Here is a 19,520-nt window from a genome sequence, read left to right as displayed (position 1 = left end):
AGAACACCATCGACTGCAAATGCCCAATACCTTTCTATATTGCACACTTACACTCATCAGCAGGTGACTGTCAGTCGAGGAACGGGGTTTAATGTAGGGGACATCAATATTAGAAATAGATCAGTCGGAAGCAGGTACTATTTCAAATACGTCAACTGTCAATCCTAATTAACAGTACAATATATACATATTTGCAGTCAAAAAAAAACATAACCATACAGTAAAAAAGTCACATCACTCTATACTCCAGCCTCCTGTATGTAGCCTCGCACCGAAGATCCCGGCCATCGTCGTGGATCGTCATATGTCCTGATAATCTTAGCGGTAACGTAGCGGTTCCGTATCGTGTCGTACCTTGTCGTAGCGTGCCTTGGCGATGTCTTGGCGTGACGTGAAGTCAAAGTGACCGTTATTTTTTATCTGAGGGATGATCATAGTGTGTCGTCAGGATAACGTGATGTTTCCGTAGGGTGTCGTAGGATGTTGTAGCAATGTCTTTGTGTGTCTTAGCACTGACGTGACTGTGTCATGAAATGGCCGTTTAGGCCTACCGTTTGAGGTATGATCGTGGCATTTCACCAATATCATACCTTGAGGGTAAGATCATGGTGATCGGGGCCATTCTCGAAGTTGAACTTGTATATGGGACAAGGGTTTTAGGTCCATATTATTGTCCGGTAAGGAAGCTCCTTAACACCTCTCCCTTAACGATTTATTTTTGCACATGGCTGGTTTATATCTACTTGAAATTTGAATGCTGTTTATGAAGAGTATGGCCATAATGGAAGGATCTGTGTGACAGAAGAGGACAGTATGGTGTAACTAACAAAATAAATCGCTTAGGAAAAGGTGTTCAGGAGCTCCCTAATCCTATAAAATTCGAGCCTTAGAACTGGAGGAAGTTAGATACAACCTTCATGAACCCATTCACTACTTCCTTCACGCCAACCTGGCCCAGATTTTTGTCCCCTTGCAGCTTACTTCACGTAGCTCAATGGCAGAATAAGACAACACTACAGTTCCAAGTCCCTTCTATAGCACTGCCTCGTGACTAGCACCCTATTCCAGTATTGCTCTATTGCTATAAACACAGCATTCAAGACGGAGAGATGGCGATTTTAGGGACAGTTAAGAGTAAAGTGGATTTGTCAAAAGTTGAATTAAAAGAGTTTGGTGGCAGCTAGAATAAATAAGGAAAATTCGTCATCGGATTGAAGGGGTAACACCAATCACGTCTTGAACGGGTCACGATCCTTTAGATGCATATTAATTCTCCCAGCTGAATAAACATGTCTGGCAGGACCGAGAATAAAATAGGGAAGATTAGCGCCAGAATGATGGGGTTCAATGGGAATATAAGTGGGAGAGGGATAATATGTGGAAGTGGGAATGTAGGTGGTAATGGGAATGGATGTGGAAGTGGGAATGTAAATGTGAGTGGGAATGTAAGTGGGAGTGGGAATATATATGTGAGTGGGAATGAATGGAAGTGTGAGTGATAATGTAAGTGGGAGTGGGAATGTAAATGCAGGAGGGACTGTAAGTGGGAGTAGGAATGTAAGTGGAGGTAGGAATGTAAATGGGGGTGTGAATATAGGGGAGTGAGAATATCAGTGGGAGTGAGAATATAAGTGACAGTGGGAATATAAATGGGAGAGGAAGTTTAAGTACCGAAGGAGCATAAGTCAGAGTCAGAATAACTGGGAATGTGAACAGATATAGACAGGGCAAGAGACAGAGAGGAGAGGGCGTGTTGCAAATTAAAGAGGCAAAAGAAGGACAACGAGGGGGCAGGGGTAGGTGAGGGGATGAGAGGAAGGTGGGGAGATAGTGGGCAGGGTAAGGGGCAGTGGGATGAGGTATTGTGGGATGGGGGTAGTGGATGAAGAGCAGGTGGAGGGGAGGGTGAGAAGCAGGTAGGAGGGGGGAACTGTAGGTAAGTGGAGGAGGGGATGGTGTAGGATGGGATGGGGAGGGGATGAGGTGCAGATGGAGGGGCAGTGTGGGCTGGGATGGGAAGGGGATGAGGTGCAGGTGGAGGTGAGGGGAGGATGGCTATAGGTAGGGGTGGGGTAGGCTGGAAGGGGCACTATTATAGATCACATAATTATAAAATATAAACATGCGAGAAACTATATTCGGCCTAACCAAAAATTTTCGTTGAAAATTCGACTCATGAATAATGGCACAGAAAAAATTCATGTCAGCAAAACTAAAATTGAAAAGAAGGTGAAATTTTGTGTGATAAGCAATATGCATTCCTCTTCTAGTGTCATTTTCACTGTGGTTATCAGTATACTGCAAAAAAGCTTACAGCTGTGTCACCGTCATCCATGTTGATTTTCCAGCTGGCTAAGCTCAAAATTTAGTTACATGACCAAAATCTGCCCTTCACATTATTACTGTCATAAGCCGTCAAAAAGGAAAAATACGCTGAACTTAACCCTTTGAGATTTTCGGCCCTCCGCCGATTGTGTCTGCCAGATTCAGCTGAGCTCACATAGAGTGCGCCGTAGCGCAGCGATATTTGTACTTAATCGGCCACTGTACACTAAACTTTTTATGGTAGACTAATGAATGTGGTACCGTTTTAAAGCTGAATAGTTGCTCTTTATCGTAGCATGGTTGATAAAGGTAAATACGATAGCTAAAAGGCCAATAGGACGAGTAGAAGTTAGCCAAAAAGGAACATTTGCACACCCTTCCGTAGAAAAATACTTATTAAAAAAAAGTATTAGAGTTAAGTTAAATTTGATAACACCATGTCAATCTACAGTAAAATTCCTTTCTATTGATATATAGATTATGGCAATTTATGTTAGTTTTCACGGAGAAAAGCGAAGCTCTCGGTGTCATGCTGGCAAATATCCAGGCTGGTAATACCGATATTATTCATGGTAAAAACCCTATTTATTATGCATATCTATCTGATGTACTCGTCACTGTAAAAACAAATAGCTGGAAAAGGACAAACAGGATAGTTTATGTGGAACAAGGCCAGATAGGAGATAGAAAACATGCAAAATAAATATATATTGTTTCGTAATACTCGAATTCGAGACATCAGAACCTAAACGGTTGGATTTACGATGACTCGAAAACGCGTCGTCGGAATCTTAAAGGGTTATTTGTATGTGTTTCTTTATATGCATATTAAAATAAGTAAGTATAATACTTCGCACAAACCTAAAGGATCGCTAAATAATGCACAAACACACTTGTCACCAGGCTTACCACGCAACTGGATGCTTCATTTTCATTGGTTAGCTGAGAAGCATGGCTGACTTAAGCAGCCAATTATGATTTACCAATCTGCTTGGTAAAATTCTGAGGACCACAGCTTCCCACTCTATCCAAAGTGGGATTTCTTAAGTGCTCAGTATATCACGATCCACATCCAAACTGAAATGTTACATATACGCCACTGTCTTCTTAAGATATAACGTTGCCAGTACCGACGTTCGACTTGCCACGGCCAAGTATTACACAATTAGAGCCTGAAATTTTTAACGAATTTCGGGAAAGCATCAGAATGCCAGTGCAATTTGAGCCAGAAAGATTTATAAATTTGCCCCCCCCAAAAAAAAAAAAAAAAAAAACTTCAGATCAGAAACGTTCATAATATTTCCCCACCTCTATCTCCACCTTGGAACCTTAGAGTAAAATATATATATATATATATATATATATATATATATATATATATTTGATTCTGAAAAAGGGGGGCGTACGCCCCTCACGCCCCCCCCTGGATCCAGGCCTGCTATAGTATATATGGTCTTTTCTTCTTCCATAATCTGGGATATGTCATCATAGGATGTTTCTGTTACGTCATCTGAGCTTTGAGGAGACGGTGCATAGACTTATATTACTTTCACTGTGTATCTTTTGCCTAGTCTACTTGCAATCCATGCTATTCTATCAGATACACTGCCGAATATTATAATGTTTTCTGAAAGATCTCTGTTAATTCAAAATCCTGCACCACTAACTCCATCATTTTGCTTTCCTTTCTGTTAAAATAGGTTGCTGTCTTGGAGCTAAAATAAGCCTGATGAATGGGGATAGAGAGAGCAGAGCAGCTGTAAACATGATTGGTTTTGGGGGTGTGCAGAGAAGGAATGCAGTGCCAGGAGACGTGACACTCGCACAGGTGAAGAGTGCTGTGCAGCAGCTGAAAAATAGGAAAGCAGCTGGGGTTGATGAAGTGTATGCAGAGATGCTTAAATGTAGTGGAGAGAATGGAATGAAGTGTTTGTTGGAGATATGTAAGAAGGCATAAATGAGTGAAACTGTGCCTGCAGAGTGGAAAAAGGCTGTGATTGTACACATGTACAAAAATAAAGGTGAACGAAGTGAGTGCAAGAATTATCGTGGCATAAGCTTACTGAGTGTGGTAGGGAAGGTATGTGGAAGAATTATTATAGAGAAAGTAAGAGAGATATCAGAAGTCCTAGTGAGTGACGAACAGGGTGGCGTTAGGAGTGGCAGAGGATGTATGGACCAAATATTTGCAGTGAGACAGATAGTAGAGAAGGCTTGTGAGAAGGACCATAAGGTGTTTATGGCATTCGTGGATCTGGAAAAAGCATATGACAAAATGGACAGAGAAGGATTGTGGAAAGTTTTGCACATGTACGGTGTAGAGGGTAAGCTGCTAGGTGCCGTCAAGAGTTTTTATGATGGTAGTGAAGCATGAATCAGGGTTAATGGGCATCTAAGTGAATGGTTCACAATCAGTGTGGGCGTGCGACAGTTGTGTGATGTCCCCATGGTTGTTCAATGTATATATGGATGGGATGATGAGAGAAGTGAAAACACGAGTAATGGAAAGGGGGATGGCATTGGTAATGAATGGTGATGGATGGAATATCTCAAATTTGTTGTATGCTGATGATGCAGTACTGCTTGCAAGTACCTGACAAGAACTTGGTAGGCTAGTGCAGAGTTTTGATGATCTCTGTAAGCGTCGTTCCTTGTGAGAAAATTTAGAAAAGAGTAAAGTGATGGTTATTGAGAGAGAAGGTGACTCCCAGTGCAATGTAACAGTGAATGAAGAGAGCCTGATATTGGTGAGAGAGTTCAAATACCTGGGTACAGTGATAGAGAAGAGAGGATAATGTGCAAAAGAAGTTGAAAGTAGAGTGACACAATGAAGAAAAGTACCTGGTGCAATGAAGGCCTTGATAAAAAACAGAGGCTTGAGTGTTGCAGCTGCACGAGGCTTACATGAAGGAGTGTTAGTGCCAACTTTAACATATGGATGTGAGACTATGGTGTGGCATGAAAATGAAAAGTCAAGAGTAAGAGCAGTGGAAATGGGACTACTGAGGAATGTATGTGGAGTACAGAGGGTTGATAGGATACGAAATAATGTGATTCGTGAAAGATGCGGAGTGAGGAAGTCGGTGGACACCAAAATTGAGGCGAGTGTACTGAGATGGTATGGTCATGTGGAGAGAATGGATAACAATAGAGTGGTGAAGAAGGTATATCTGAGCGAATTCGAAGGAAGGAGGAGGCGAGGTAGGCCAAGGAGAAGGTGGAGAGATAAGGTGGATGAATGTGTGAGTAAGAGAGGTTCGGAAGTTTTTGAGGCTAGGGACCTGACAGGAGATCGAGCTGGCTGGATGAATTTTGTGAGAAGTGCATGAGCAGGGATTATTGACACCCCTTTTTAACGTGGAAGCGCCTGGATTGACTCTGTTGGATACGATTATGTGAAGCTACAGAACGTCGTGAATGTTTTTGGCGTATCTGATAGAGCCATGATTCTGGGGGCTTGAATGATGAGTGAATGGAAGCGTGGCCCATTGGATTGGACAATTTGGGACTGTCTGGACATTGCTACTCCTCACCCTGCCCTTGGGTGGGAAAGGAGGTCCGGATGATGATGATGATGATGATGATGATGATGATTTTTTTTTCATTTATGTGGGTTTCACTCAGATCTACAATGTCTCAACTAATATTTTTAATTCAGTAATTAAGGTATCAAGTTTGTAATCTTTTGCGTGGCTTCTTACATTGTCTGCATAGATATTTTTGCAGGATCAGCCATCTCAGTGTTAGGAAAGACAACAGTTCCATGAACTTCTTCCAATCTTTTCTTACACTGGTGATAGAGCTAGCTCCAGCCCCACCTCCAGCACAATACTTGTCCTCCAAGTAACAAAACTATTCCACACTCTCAGTCGACAAGAGCATGTCAGTCTTTTCATGCCTGACAATTTCCACATGCTCTCTCCGATTTACTGGACAAATTAAATCAGCATCATCTCTCAGTCCACTTAATAGCGCTACATACCTATGAACCCACTTATCACAAATACTGCACAAGATGAAATTATTTCCTACACCCTTGTGGCAAACTGCAAATGGCCACTGTCCTTCATCTTTGACAATATTGCCACCAATCGTAGATACCATCTCCTTTGTTGTGTCTGCAATTACACTCAAGCCCTTGTACCCCATACCGTCTCTCCACTTCTGAAATCTTTCGTTTGCCTCTCCTTCATTCTCTGCAGTCAACACCAAATCAGCAACATACAACATCTCCCATGGAAGTCAGTTTCTGAAGTCACATGAGAGGGCTTCCAGCACCATGGCAAACAGTAAGGGACTGAAGACTGACCTCTGATGCACACCATCATTCATGGAAAACTCATCACTCAAATTTCCATTCACTCTCACATGGGTGCGAGCACCCACATACATAGCCATAACCATTCTAACCAGCCACTCCTCGATCCCAAGCTCTTTTATTGCCCACTTCAACACCTCCCAAGGGACTTTGTCAACAGCCTTCTCCAAAAAACAAAAGCAAGGTACAGCTCCCTTTTCTTTCCTATATATTTTTCTTGAAGCTGTCAAAAAATGAATATGGCATCTGTGAACCCTTTGCACTGTCATGAACCCAAGCTGCCTCTCATCAACATTCACTCATTCCCTAATGATATCTTGTAGGACTCCTTTCATTACCTTCATGATGTGGTACAAAACTGTTGTCTCTACAATTTCCTCTCTCCAGGGCATTACCCATTCCCTTGTACACATTTATAATTACCATCTTCAACCTGTCATCTGGAACAACACTCTCATATATTGACGTATTTTCAAATCAGTAACGAAACCCACTCTTGTATCTTCTGAGGCCTACATCATACCAGCAGTCAACCCAGACACACTCGCCGCCTTCCCCTTCTGCATACCGCCTCTTGTCCTGCTCGAAGTGGCAGCACCAAAGGTAAAGGGCCAAACACTTAATCTGCAAAGTCTAAACCTTCCATGTGAGAGAGAGAGAGAGAGAGAGAGAGAGAGAGAGAGAGAGAGAGAGAGAGAGAGAGAGAGAGACAGAGAGAGAGAGAGAGACAGACAGACAGACAGACGACAGAGAGCAGGCCTGTAGCCAGACTTTTCGAAGGGGGGGGGGCACGTTTTCTTCCGTCATGCATTGCAGTAATCTGGCAATAGATCTGGTGCATGCTTGCTATGGGGGTTTGGGTGTATGTACGAGTATATGCGACTTTGAGAAACAGCACAAAGCCTCTGAAGAACGGAGAGTGACTCTTTTTACACTGATATTAAAAGAACAGTCCGTGAGAAAGTGAATCTTTAGGCATGAAACCTCTCTCCCCCTGGATACGGGCCAGGAGAGAGAGAGAGAGAGAGAGAGAGAGAGAGAGAAAGAGAGATGCTTTCCTTGCTTTCTTGATTTGTATCAATGAATTGTTAATGATGCATTGCTCAGAACTTAATTTCTCGAACAGCTAATCAGTTGTTTATAGAAGGTGAACCATCATTCTGGGACATGTCCGAATACCTGATCTCGAACAACCAACACCCAGCCTCTCTCACATTCCTCATAGTTTTCTTAACCATGTTTACTTGTGTTTTACCGTAAAAACGGTAACTCTCTGAGAAGACTAAAAGTAAAAAGGCAATTAAAACTGCCTAACATCCAGGACTTTGCACTTTCTGACGGATAATATATTAAACTCCGCAGCTTGAGCACACTGGGTGTAATTCAGTCTATGTTTCCTTGTACTTTGTAATGTGAAGGCCATGCTTGTACATTTTTGTTTTGTAAAGAGATAAAGATAACACGTTCCAAAAATTTATATTGAGTGACACTGTATCGCTTCATACTGAAGAACTTTGATAAGAGTGTAACAGTAATGATATTCTGTTACTAACAACAGTAGCTTGAATCCATAGATCATCACCTTCATATTCTGTCATTGAAAGTACGCAGCAAATGTCTTATCAAGTCCTCATTCCCGTGACTTGATAAAATAGGATCATTTCTGACATCACTAAATACAATGCATTGGGAAAATACTACCAATGTCTTCGCATTAAGCAACATTCCATTTGTGGGTATACTTCATCCAGATATGTCTCACCCTTAGGGCTGGAACTAACCAAAGAAGCGGTGAAACTGGTGTGAGAGAAATGTAGAGACCTCCTCCGGAGTTGAGATCGGAACTTGGGCTGGAAGGTAGAGCTGTTAGCACTACTGCGGCGACTGTGGCATTGAGGCTGCGTCGATCTGCCGTTTATATAACATGTAAGTCAGAGTCAGCACGCGTAATGCAGTCTATTCACTGTGCATAGTTAAGAGGTGTTCCTGTGCTTGCTGGTGACTGCCAGTTAGCTCCCGTAATATGATCCAAAGCTGTTAGTTTGTATACATATCTATATATCTATATCTGTATCTGTATCTCTCCTTCTCTCTCTCTCTCTCTGTATATCTGTCTGTCTGTCTGTCTGTCTGTCTGTCTCTGTCTGTCTGTCTGTCTGTCTCTGTCTCTCTCTCTCTCTCTCTCTCTCTCTCTCTCTCTCTCTCTCTCTCTCTCTCTCTCTCTACTCCACCGAGGTGGATGGCAAGCTGGTGATAGGGAGAGCTCGAGTTCCTGTTTCACCAGCCCTCAGGACTTGATCCTGACTATTTCCCTTTGCTGAACATTTTAAGTGCTTTCATTTACAGAGAGTAGGCCAGCATACTCTCTTAATACCTCTGCCTTCAACTGTCTACACCAAACTACTCGCACGTAAGATATCACACCTTCTATTCCCACTCCCTTTAGCAATGGCTGCTGCATTAGTACTAGCAACCGATGTGATATCTCGGATTGCCACCACCGGCACGGTAGGGCTTGTGGCACAGGGTCCTCCCGGTTGTCATCAAGAGACTGTGACGGCAGCAACTGTTGCAATTTCCAGTCATGCACGTCAGCTGGGAAGTGCAGGTGCGGCCTAAATCTTCACCAGTATCCTTGGTCTTAGCAACAATCTAAAGTAAATTCATTTTTTCCTACAGTCCATATCCCCTCTGCCCCTATTCCTCACAGAACCACAAATCTCTCCCTCTACCGAAATATTTCCATTTTGTTTTCTTGGTTACCATCTCCTCACAAACTTCTGTAATAAGGGCGGCACCTTCGTTATATCAAATCTCAATATCCAGATGACACTGTTTTAAACTTCACTTAAACTATTTTGATACTCAGTGTATAAATTAAATTATCTAAATATTACCAAGTATATCTGTGGATGAGCGAATGAGAAGGCAAGTGTTGGATGCAAGAGTGTGGAAAGGGTGGGGGAATGGAGTCTCGGACCATCACTTAGTGATGGCCAGGGTAAAACTGCAAAGAAAGTGGTTGAAGAGACGAAGGGGAAGACAGGGGGAAACAGCGCTTGTGAGAAGAGTGGAGAAACTGCAAGATAGTGAGAAAATGGCAGAATATAAAAGCATAGTGGAAGAAAGACTGGGCAGGTATGAATTAGAGCAGATGAAAGGGGTGGAAGACGTATGTAAGATATTCACGGAAGAGATAGGCGCAGCGTGTAAGGTGGTTTGTGGAGTGAGGAGTATATGCAAGGGTGTGCAAGGGACAGCATGGTGGAATGATGAGGTGAAACGAGCTGTGGAACAAAAGAAGAAGGCATACAGTGAATGGCTAGCGAGTAGAGGTAGGGGAGAAGATAAGAGAGAGAAGAGAGAGGTATATGTGAGCAGGAGAAGGGAGGTGAAGGGACTGGAGAAGGAGAGTAAGAAGAAAGTGTATGAAGAATTTGGGAGGAATCTGAGTGTGAAATGGAGGGAGAGTAAGAAATTGTTTTGGAAGGAGGTAAAGAAAGTAAGGCAATCTGAAAGGGGAAATAGTAGGGGAGTGAAAGATAGGAATAATAGATTGTTGGTGGAGAAGAGAGAAACTGAGGAGATGGAAGGAGCACTTTGAGGATTTGTTGAATGTAAAGAGTGACAGCAGTGCGAGTATAAGTGGTTGGGGAATGGCTGGGAGAAGAAGAGATGAAAGGAGGGAGGAAGAGATCAGTAGGGCGGAAGTAGTGGAAGCAATGAAGATCAAGATGGGAAAGGCCCCAGGAATTGATGGAGTGTGTGGTGAAATGCTGAGGTATGGGGGTGAGATTGTTGTAGAGTGGTTATGGAAGTTGTGTAGATTGGTTTGGGAAGAGGGAAGAGTTCCAGAGGACTGGAAATCAGATATAACTGTTCCTTTAAACAAAGGAAAAGGGGAAATAGAAGTATGTGGTAACCACAGGAGTATTTGCCTTCTTAGTGTGACTGGAAAAATATATGGTAGAATACTCATTGATAGGGTTAGGCATATGACAGAGGAGCTAGTTGGAGAAGAACAAGGGGAATTTAGGAAGGGAAAACGGTGTGTAGATCAGATATTTGTTCTAAGATAATTATTGGAGAAGTATCTAAAGAAGGGAAAGAAAGTGTATGCTCCTTCAAGGACTTGGAGAAAGCTTACAACAGAATAGATAGGCAAGGTATGTGGAAGGTATTAAGAATATATGGAGTGGAGGGGAAATTGATGAGTGCTGTGAAGAGTATGTACGACGGAGCTAGGGCTATGGTGCAAGTGGATGGTGAGCTGAGTGAGTTCTTTAATCTCAATGTGGGACTGAAACAGGGTTGTGTGATGTCTCCATGGCTGTTTAATATATACATGGATGGGGTTGCAAGGGAGGTGCAAGGTAGGGCAGTGGATGTAGGGGTGGCTCTAATGAATGAGGGTGAGATTTGGAGGATTCCGGTGTTGCTTTTGCTGATGATACATTATTGTTGAGTGGAGGTGAATGGGAGTTGCAAAGTTTGGTGAATGCATTTGGGACAGTGTTTAGGAAGAGGAATCTGAAAGTTAACGTAAACAAAAGTAAAGTTATGGTGTTTGAGAGGAATGAAGTCACGGAATGTACAGTGAGATTGGATGGTGAGGATATGAAGAATGTGAGTGCATTCAAGTACTTGGGTAGTGTGATGAGTAAGGATGGAACGTTGGGGGATGAAGTGCGTGAAAGGGTACAGCAGGGAAGGAAGGTTGTTGGTTCACTGAAACCAATGATGAGAAATACGGAGGTGAGTATGGATGTTAAGAAGTCACTCCATGATAATATTGTGATCCCTACCCTGATGTATGGAAGCGAGGCGTGGACATTGCAAGAGCGGAACAAGTCAAGAGTGAGAGCAGTGGAAATGACTTACTTGAGAGGAGCATGTGGAGTGACATGGAGGGACAGGTTGACGTATGAAGAAGTGAAGGAATGTTGTGGGGTGGATGTGGATGTGGTTGAGAATATAAAGAGAAATACACTGAGGTGGTTTGGACATGTGGAGAGAATGGAGAATGAATGATGTGCCAGCTCCTGATTTCTTCTTCCACATATTGAGACGGCACTCGGTCATTGATTTGCAGTCAGCATGTCTTGCCAAAGCAGACAATCAGAAAGGCAGTTGTTGAGCTGCAGACTTCATCGGGATTGGCTTGAGGGTCACCAGTGATGGACAAACTCTCTGGGTCGATTGTTTGAAGGGCCTTGGGTGCCAACTTTTTCCCCACATTGGAAGGTTGTGGCAGTATCAGTCCCAGTTAGCGCATGCATCACCTTGATGTCCTTTGCCAAGTCCTTGTTCTACTGGGCAGTTGCTCTAAGATCCACAATCGAACGATTTTGAACACAGGAGCTCATGTACAGAGCACTTGTACTCTAGTGGGTGACATAGAAGTAGAGGAAAAGGATGAACACATCTGTCATCAGAGATGACCCAGACCTTCTCCCCTTGCATACACCATAATATGGCAAGCTGGTCGAGGATGGGCTCGGCCTCTTTATGGCTTGATGAGAGATCTGTACTCTCCAGACGTGCCCTGATCATAATCTCCACAAGCACGTCATCCACACCAGCAAGAGTCAGTCTGTGACCATTCTGTGTGGCAGAGATGTAGAAGTCAGAATCCAGCAAGGCTTCAGCAGTCATTCTCTTTAACTGCATCTTGTTTTTGCAGACACCAAGCATTGCACTCTTAGGAGGTGTGGGCATGTCTGGTTTTAGTATGTGAACTCGGCTGGTTCCTTACTTTTCCCATCGAAGCAGGTGACAGTGAGCCTTTGTGCTGTCTTCAAAGTATCTGTCAAAGACAAACGAGACATTGCCAACCATCAATGCCTCCATCACGAAGACTTGAGTGCATCTTCGTATACTGTACTTGTTGATCGAATACTGTCAATTCAGGTTTCAGTGACTCTCACTTAGAAGTCCTCCCCAGCTGCGCTGCACTAACCGACTCTCCCCAGCACACACTTCATCTCAGACTACTTCAGGAGTAGAGGAAAATTATGTAACCCCTGTTTCACTAATGGGCTCAGCCCAGCATAATTAAGTAGGCATTATCTATGTCGGAGGCACAGTTATCCAGGCATGCAGCTATACAAACAGCGCAAATAACAAGTGTCGTGTGCACTGCAATATTTATGCTGCACCAAAGACAAATTTTTTTGGTCTATTATTGTCATTATGACCCATTATTAATCATTTTTTGCTTGGACCCTGTCTGATGTAGATGTCTTGGCTCATCTGTTCTGTCTCATTCATTTATCATGTGTTGCTGTGGTATAATGTAATGCTCAGTGGAAATTAACCAAATGATTCTGTCAGCTCCGTATGAGTTTATGCATCAATCACTTTAACCCGCCCCATCCCGACGTTTTTGGACCTTTTTTGGGGGGCTCAAACATCCGCTTTTGGTGAGAAACATCGAAAATTCATAGAGAAATCGCTCACCTGAAGTTAAAAGTACCGGATTTAGGTGCGAGTACTTCCTTACCTGACTGGGTTTTCTAACAGGCTGGCATCAAAGAAAACGAGTTCTATGGGAGGGTAACTATTTTATCCACTCATAAACAGTATTTATTTATTTACTTGGTACGAATTTATATGTAGTACAAGAGTATATTGGTTTTCAAACAGTAATATAGGCATTATAAGCATTGTTTCACTCACTAACTCATCACCATTCATGACCTTTTTTTTCCCACATTACCTGATCATCATTTCTGACTGTTTCTTCCTCTAAACTTTGTCCTCCACATTGTCATCGATTGGGGAATCACTCTGGCCCTGAATGTCTTTATTGGCCAGGTCACTGGTAACAGGTGAATTGTCGAGACAATGGCGTGCAGGGGGGGGGGAGAGGTTATGCGGTGTAAGGCATTGTTCCTGCTTGGCATCTTGTAGAGGAATAGAGGAAGGTGTCCCGTGTATAATGCCAAAAATCACTCGCGAAATCACTAGCGAAAATTGAAAATTGTGCAAATTAGGGACCTTGCAATGTTGCCACGTTAATTCACGTCGCCGGGATGGCGCGGGTTAAGACAGTAGTGGTGGAAATTTAAATACTGTACTGCGCAAAGGTAGCGAAAGTGTGGCCTTTGTACCGGCAGTCCATCAAAAACTTTTCCATTTTCTATTCATTAAGTCTGTTATTAATACACAAGATAAAAAAAAAAAAACATGCACAAGAAAGCTAAAACCCCTCTATTTACCGATGAGCACTTCAGTGAATGTCTACATGCTCCTACACTGTCATAGAGATAAGTGGAAGCAACATCATTTTTTATGTTTTTGAGCATTGCTGTAGCTGTCCGTCGTCCTCAATGTCCTCCACCGTCTCCCGTCATCATTCACTTCACCACCACGTACCACAGTATGCGTCACTTAAGCTTGCACTGTGGTGTATGTGTCACTCATCACTTCAATATCATTATTTTACAGACATTATGAAATTCAATAGTGTTATACTGAAAAGTGAAAAGCTAGTCAGTAATAGTGAATAATGCTAAACTCAACGAAATACGTTTATATAGCTTACACCACACAGTTTCAATTTCCGAGTACTCTATTTGCTTACACTTACATTTAGCTTTTTTCACTTATTTACATTTTATGAGTCTCTTTTCTAGCAGTTGATGAGTGTGTGAAAGTCATGGTAGCTGTCTGCCAGACACAATCCAACATGACACTCTGGGCACCATGTTGTCACTTTCCTTTGTACTTGTTCATGCCTGCTAGATTTCATGCAGATGTAGCAGGAAGCTAAAATGATGAACTAGCAATCCAAAGGGTGAGTGGGTTACTACACAAAGTTCTCAGGGCAGAATACAGGGCACAACTTTTGAAACAGAATTGTGGATTTTAATAGGAACGTCACAGCCTGTCGATAGGTTCATTCAGAAGGAATGCAGCAATCAAAAAGGTTAATACTCATGTGCAAACATAAACCACTCCGCCCACAATGACGCATTTGTCGTCATTTGGGCATGTCTGCGACTATACTCAATGATGCACTTGTCATCATAAAAGCAAAAAAACCTTCATCAGCGAAAAAGTTTTCAGCTGATCGGTGTCATTTTTGGAGGTGTCATAGTTCCAGCGCCTCTCGTCAAAAGTAATGACCTGGCAACCTTGGGGCCCGAGACATGCGGCAGCATGGACAGGTTGATTAGTTCTGCATCAGCTGTCGAGGGCAAAGGTATTGGGTGGCTGGGCATTTAAATCGTACTCTATTTACCCCGTCCCGGGATGCGTGTCATATTCCACTATACCAATAGTGCTTATGTTTACTTTTTGAGCACTGTTGTGATTAGATTTGGTGTTTGCAATAGGGAATTAGGTTTTTGTGAATCATTCCTGGCAGTTATCAGCTGTTGGCCCAAAGAAGATTGTGCTGGGCCTACCCTGTTTTTTGGTGTGTCCCAACAACTACACTCCCTCTACCCTGCACCCTTTGTGAGAATTCAACCATTGAGTACTAGTGACAGTGAATCAGGTGAATATAGTGTGCAATAGCTAGTGAGGAAGGACATGGTGAAACGTTTAGCAAAGGGAGGTGGGAAACCGCCTGACGACACAGCATTGTCTTGAACTGAATATTTGGCAAGGTGTTGATGAGGTCCTTGTTTTATGCTGGTATATGGTGAATGGTGTTAATGTGAATAGGAATATAGTGCAACGAGTGTATGTGATGAAATACTGCCCAGGGCAGGAGTCACGTACACCTTTCAGCCACGGCACACTGTTGTCAGAAGGGGAAAAAATAGAGGAGGTTTATAGGGATCTTTGATTTTATCATATTGTTATATTTATTCTGTATGCTTTCTGTGTGAAATAAAGCATGAGTGTTATTGACATGTTTATTGTACCCTTGTGTGGATGAACGTAAACATAGCACAACGTGCTTGTTGGAAAATATTGTCTGTGATACCTTAGGTATCACAGATGTGACATACAGAGCACGTTCAGGTACTGTTGTGGTGAAATATTCTGTATCTCTCATAAAATGATGGATTTGATTATGTGTATTGTGAAATAAAATCGTCAATCTAGCGGTTGACGAGTGTGCGAAAGTCATGTTAGCAGTCTCCCAGACACAATCCAACCTGACACTCTGGGCACCATGTTGTCACTTTCCTTTGTATTTGTTCATGCCTGCTAGATTTCATGCAGATGTAGCAGGAAGCTAAAATGATGAACTATTGAACTAGCAATCCAAAGTGTGAGTGGATTACTACACAAAGTTCTCAGGGCAGAATGCAGGGCACAACTTTTGAAACAGAATTGTGGATTTTAATAGGAATGTCACAGTCTGTCGATAGGTTCATTCAGGAATGTAGCAGTCAAAAGGTTAATACCCACATGCAAACATAAACCACTCCGCCCACAAAGACTGTTTGTTGTCATTTGGGCGTGTCTGCAACTATACTCGATGACACATTTGTCATCATAAAAGCAAAAAAAACCTTCATCAGAGAAAAAGTTTTCGGCTGATCGGCGTCATTTTTGGAGGAGTCATAGTTCCCACACCTCTTGTCAAAAGTAATGACTTGGCAACCTTGCAGCCTGAGATGCGCAGCAGCACAGGCAGGTTGATTAGTTCCACATCAGCTGTCGAGAGAGAAGGTAGCGCACGGCTGGGCATTTAAATCGTACTCTATTTACCTCATCCTGGAACAGGTGTCATTTTTCACTATACCAATAGTGCTTGTGTTTACTTTTTGGGTACTATTGTGATTAGATTTGGTGTTTGCAATAGGGAATTAGGTTTTTGTGAATCATTCCTGGCCAGTTTCAGCCGTTGGCCCAACGAAGATTGTGCCAGGCCTTCCCTGTTTCTCGGCGTATCCCAACAGCTACACTCCCTCTACCCTGCACCCAATGTGAGTATTAAACCATTGAATAATAGTGACAGTGCATCAGTTGAATATAGTGTGCAATAGCTAGTGAGGAAGGACATGGTGAAACGTTTAGCAGAGGGAGGCGGGAAACTGCCTGACGACACAGCATTGTCTTGAATGGAATACTTGGCATGGCGTTGATGAAGTCCTTGTTTTATGATGATATATGGTGGATAGTGTTATTGTGCAGTAGATAGGAGTATAGTGCAACGAGTGTACATGATGAAACATTGGCTAGGGCAGGAGTCACGTACATCCTACAGCCACGGCACGCCATTGTCAGAAGGGGATAAAATAGAGGAGGTTTATAGGGATATTTGATTTTATCAAATTGTTATGTTTATTTTGTATGCTTTCTGTGTGAAATATAGCATGAGTGTTATTGATATGTTTATTTTATGCTTGTATGGATGAATGTTAACACTGCACCACATGCTCGTCGGAAAAAATCGTCTGCGATACCTTAGAGGAGGTTGTGCATTTATAATTTGTATTTCAAACACAAAGATGCACATAAATATACATGGCATAGAGGAAACGGGGATCATGTTGAACGAATCCTGATTGATTATGTGCTCATAGAGAGGTCGATGATGGGAATGGTTGCTGATACGAGAGCTGTGAGAAGACGATGTGGAAGTCTGTCAGATCATATGATTGTAGTATGCCTGATCAAGCTGAGAGGAGTGAGGTGGATCAAGAGAGAAGAGCAGTCAGGGTGAAAGTCTGAAAGTTGAGAAGCTGAGGATCAAAGACATGGCAGATGATTACAGGACCAAAGTAGAGGACGAGTTAAATTCAGTGAACTGGAATGAATTGGGTCTGGACAGCTTGTGGAATGCATATAGGGATTGCTTTGTTAGGAATGTTAAATAGGTGTGTAGTGTGGCAAGAGTATCAACAATAAAGAAGGGAACGGCATGGTGGGATGAGGAGGTTAAGAGAGCGGTGGAGAAAAAGAGGAAGAAGTGGCTAAAGTGGTTTCAGGATAGGGGTTCAGTTGAAATAAAAACTGAGTACATCGAGAGCAAGAAGCACGTAAGGAGACTAGTGAAGAGGAAAAAGAGGGAGGTAAATGATGATCTGGTAAGAAAAACGAATGCGAACTACTCTGAAAATAGGAAGTTATCCTGGAAAGTGGTGCAGAAATGTAGAAGTGGAAGGGGAAAGAACTGTGATAGACTGAAGGATGCAGGTGGTAGGTTACTAACCCATGGAGATGAAGTAAGGACCACATGGAAAGACTATTTTCAAAGCCTGAGAAATGGAAAAAGAGAGAGCAGAGCGGCTGTAAACATGATTGATTTTGGCGTGTGCAGAGAAGGAATGCAGTGCCAGGAGACGTGACACTCGCACAGGTGAGGAGCGCTGTGAAACGGCTGAAAAATGGGAAAGCAGCTGGGGTTGATGAAGTGTATGCAGAGATGCTTAAGTGCAGTGGAGAGAGTGGAATGAAGTGCTTGTTGGAGATATGTAAGAAGGCATAAATGAGTGAAACTGTGCCTGCAGAGTGGAAAAAGGCTGTGACTGTACACATGTACAAAAATAAAGGTGAGCGAAGTGAGTACAAGAATTATTGTGGCATAAGTTTATTGAGTGTGGTAGGGAGGGTATATGGAAGAATTATTATAGAGAAAGTAAGAGAGATATCAGAAGTCCTAGTGAGTGATGAACAGGGTGGCTTTAGGAGTGGCAGAGGATGTGTGGATCAAGTATTTGCAGTGAGACAGATAGCAGAGAAGGCTTGTGAGAAGAACCATAAGGTGTTTATGGGATTCATGGATATGTAAAAAGCATAAGACAAAGCAGACAGAGAGGGATTGTGGAAAGTTTTGTGCTTGTATGGTGTAGATGGTAAGCTGCTTGGTCCAGTCAAGAGTTTTAATGATGGTAGCGAAGCATGTGTAAAGGTTAATGGGCATCTAAATGAATGGTTCACAATCGGTGTGGGCGTGCGACAAGGTTGTGTGATGTCCCCATGATTGTTCAATATATACTGTATATGGATGGGGTGATGAGAGAAGTGAAAACATGAGTAATGGAGAGAAGGATGGTGTTGGTAATGAATGGTGATGGGTGGAATATCTCAAATTTGTTGTATGCTGATGATGCAGTACTGCTTGCAAGTACCGAACAGGAACTTGGTAGCCTAGTGCAGAGATTTGCTGATGTCTGTGAGCATCGTGCCTTGAGAGTAAATGCAGAGAAGAGTAAAGTGCTGGTTACTGAGAGAGAAGATGACTCCCAGTGTGATGTCACAGTGAATGGAGAGAGACTGGAACTGGTGAGAGAGTTCAAATACTTGGGTACAGTGATAAAAAGAGAGGAAAATGTGCCAAAGAAATTGAAAGTAGAGTGACACAAGGAAGAAAAGTAGCTGGTGCAATGAAGACCTTGATAAGAAACAGAGGCTTGGGTGTTGCAGCTGCACAATGCTTACATGAGGGAGTGTTAGTGCCAACTCTAACTTATGGGTGTGAGTATGGTGTGGCATGAAAATGAAAAGTTAAGAGTAAGAGCAGTGGAGATGGGACTGTTGAGGAATGTATGTGGAGTACAGAAGCTGGATAGGATACGAAGTAGTTTGATTTGTGAAAGGTGTGGAGTGAGGAAGTCGGTGGACACCCGAATCGAAGAGTGTCCTGAGATGGTATGGTCATGTGGAAAGAATGGATAACAATAGAGTGGTGAAAAAGGTTTACCTGAGCGAATTTGAAGGAGGGAGGAGACGAGGTAGGCAAAGTAGAAGGTGGAGAGATATGGTGGATGAGTGTTTGAGGAAGAGAGGTTTGGAAGTCGGTGAGGCTAGGGAACTGATAAAGAGATCGAGCTGGCTGGATGAATGTTGCGAAGAGAAATGCATGATCAGGGATTTTGGCACTCCATGTGAGCATGGCAGTGTCCGGGTTGACTCAACCGGATACGTTTGTGTGAAGCTGCAGAATGTAGTGAATGTTTTTTGGTGTATC

This window comes from Coenobita brevimanus, chromosome 40, assembly GCF_032717465.1.
Source record: "Coenobita brevimanus isolate Jiangsu-jjx chromosome 40, ASM3271746v2, whole genome shotgun sequence".
Taxonomy (NCBI): domain Eukaryota; kingdom Metazoa; phylum Arthropoda; class Malacostraca; order Decapoda; family Coenobitidae; genus Coenobita; species Coenobita brevimanus.
The sequence above is the reverse complement of the archived record's forward strand: the minus strand, read 5'-3'. Positions refer to the sequence as shown.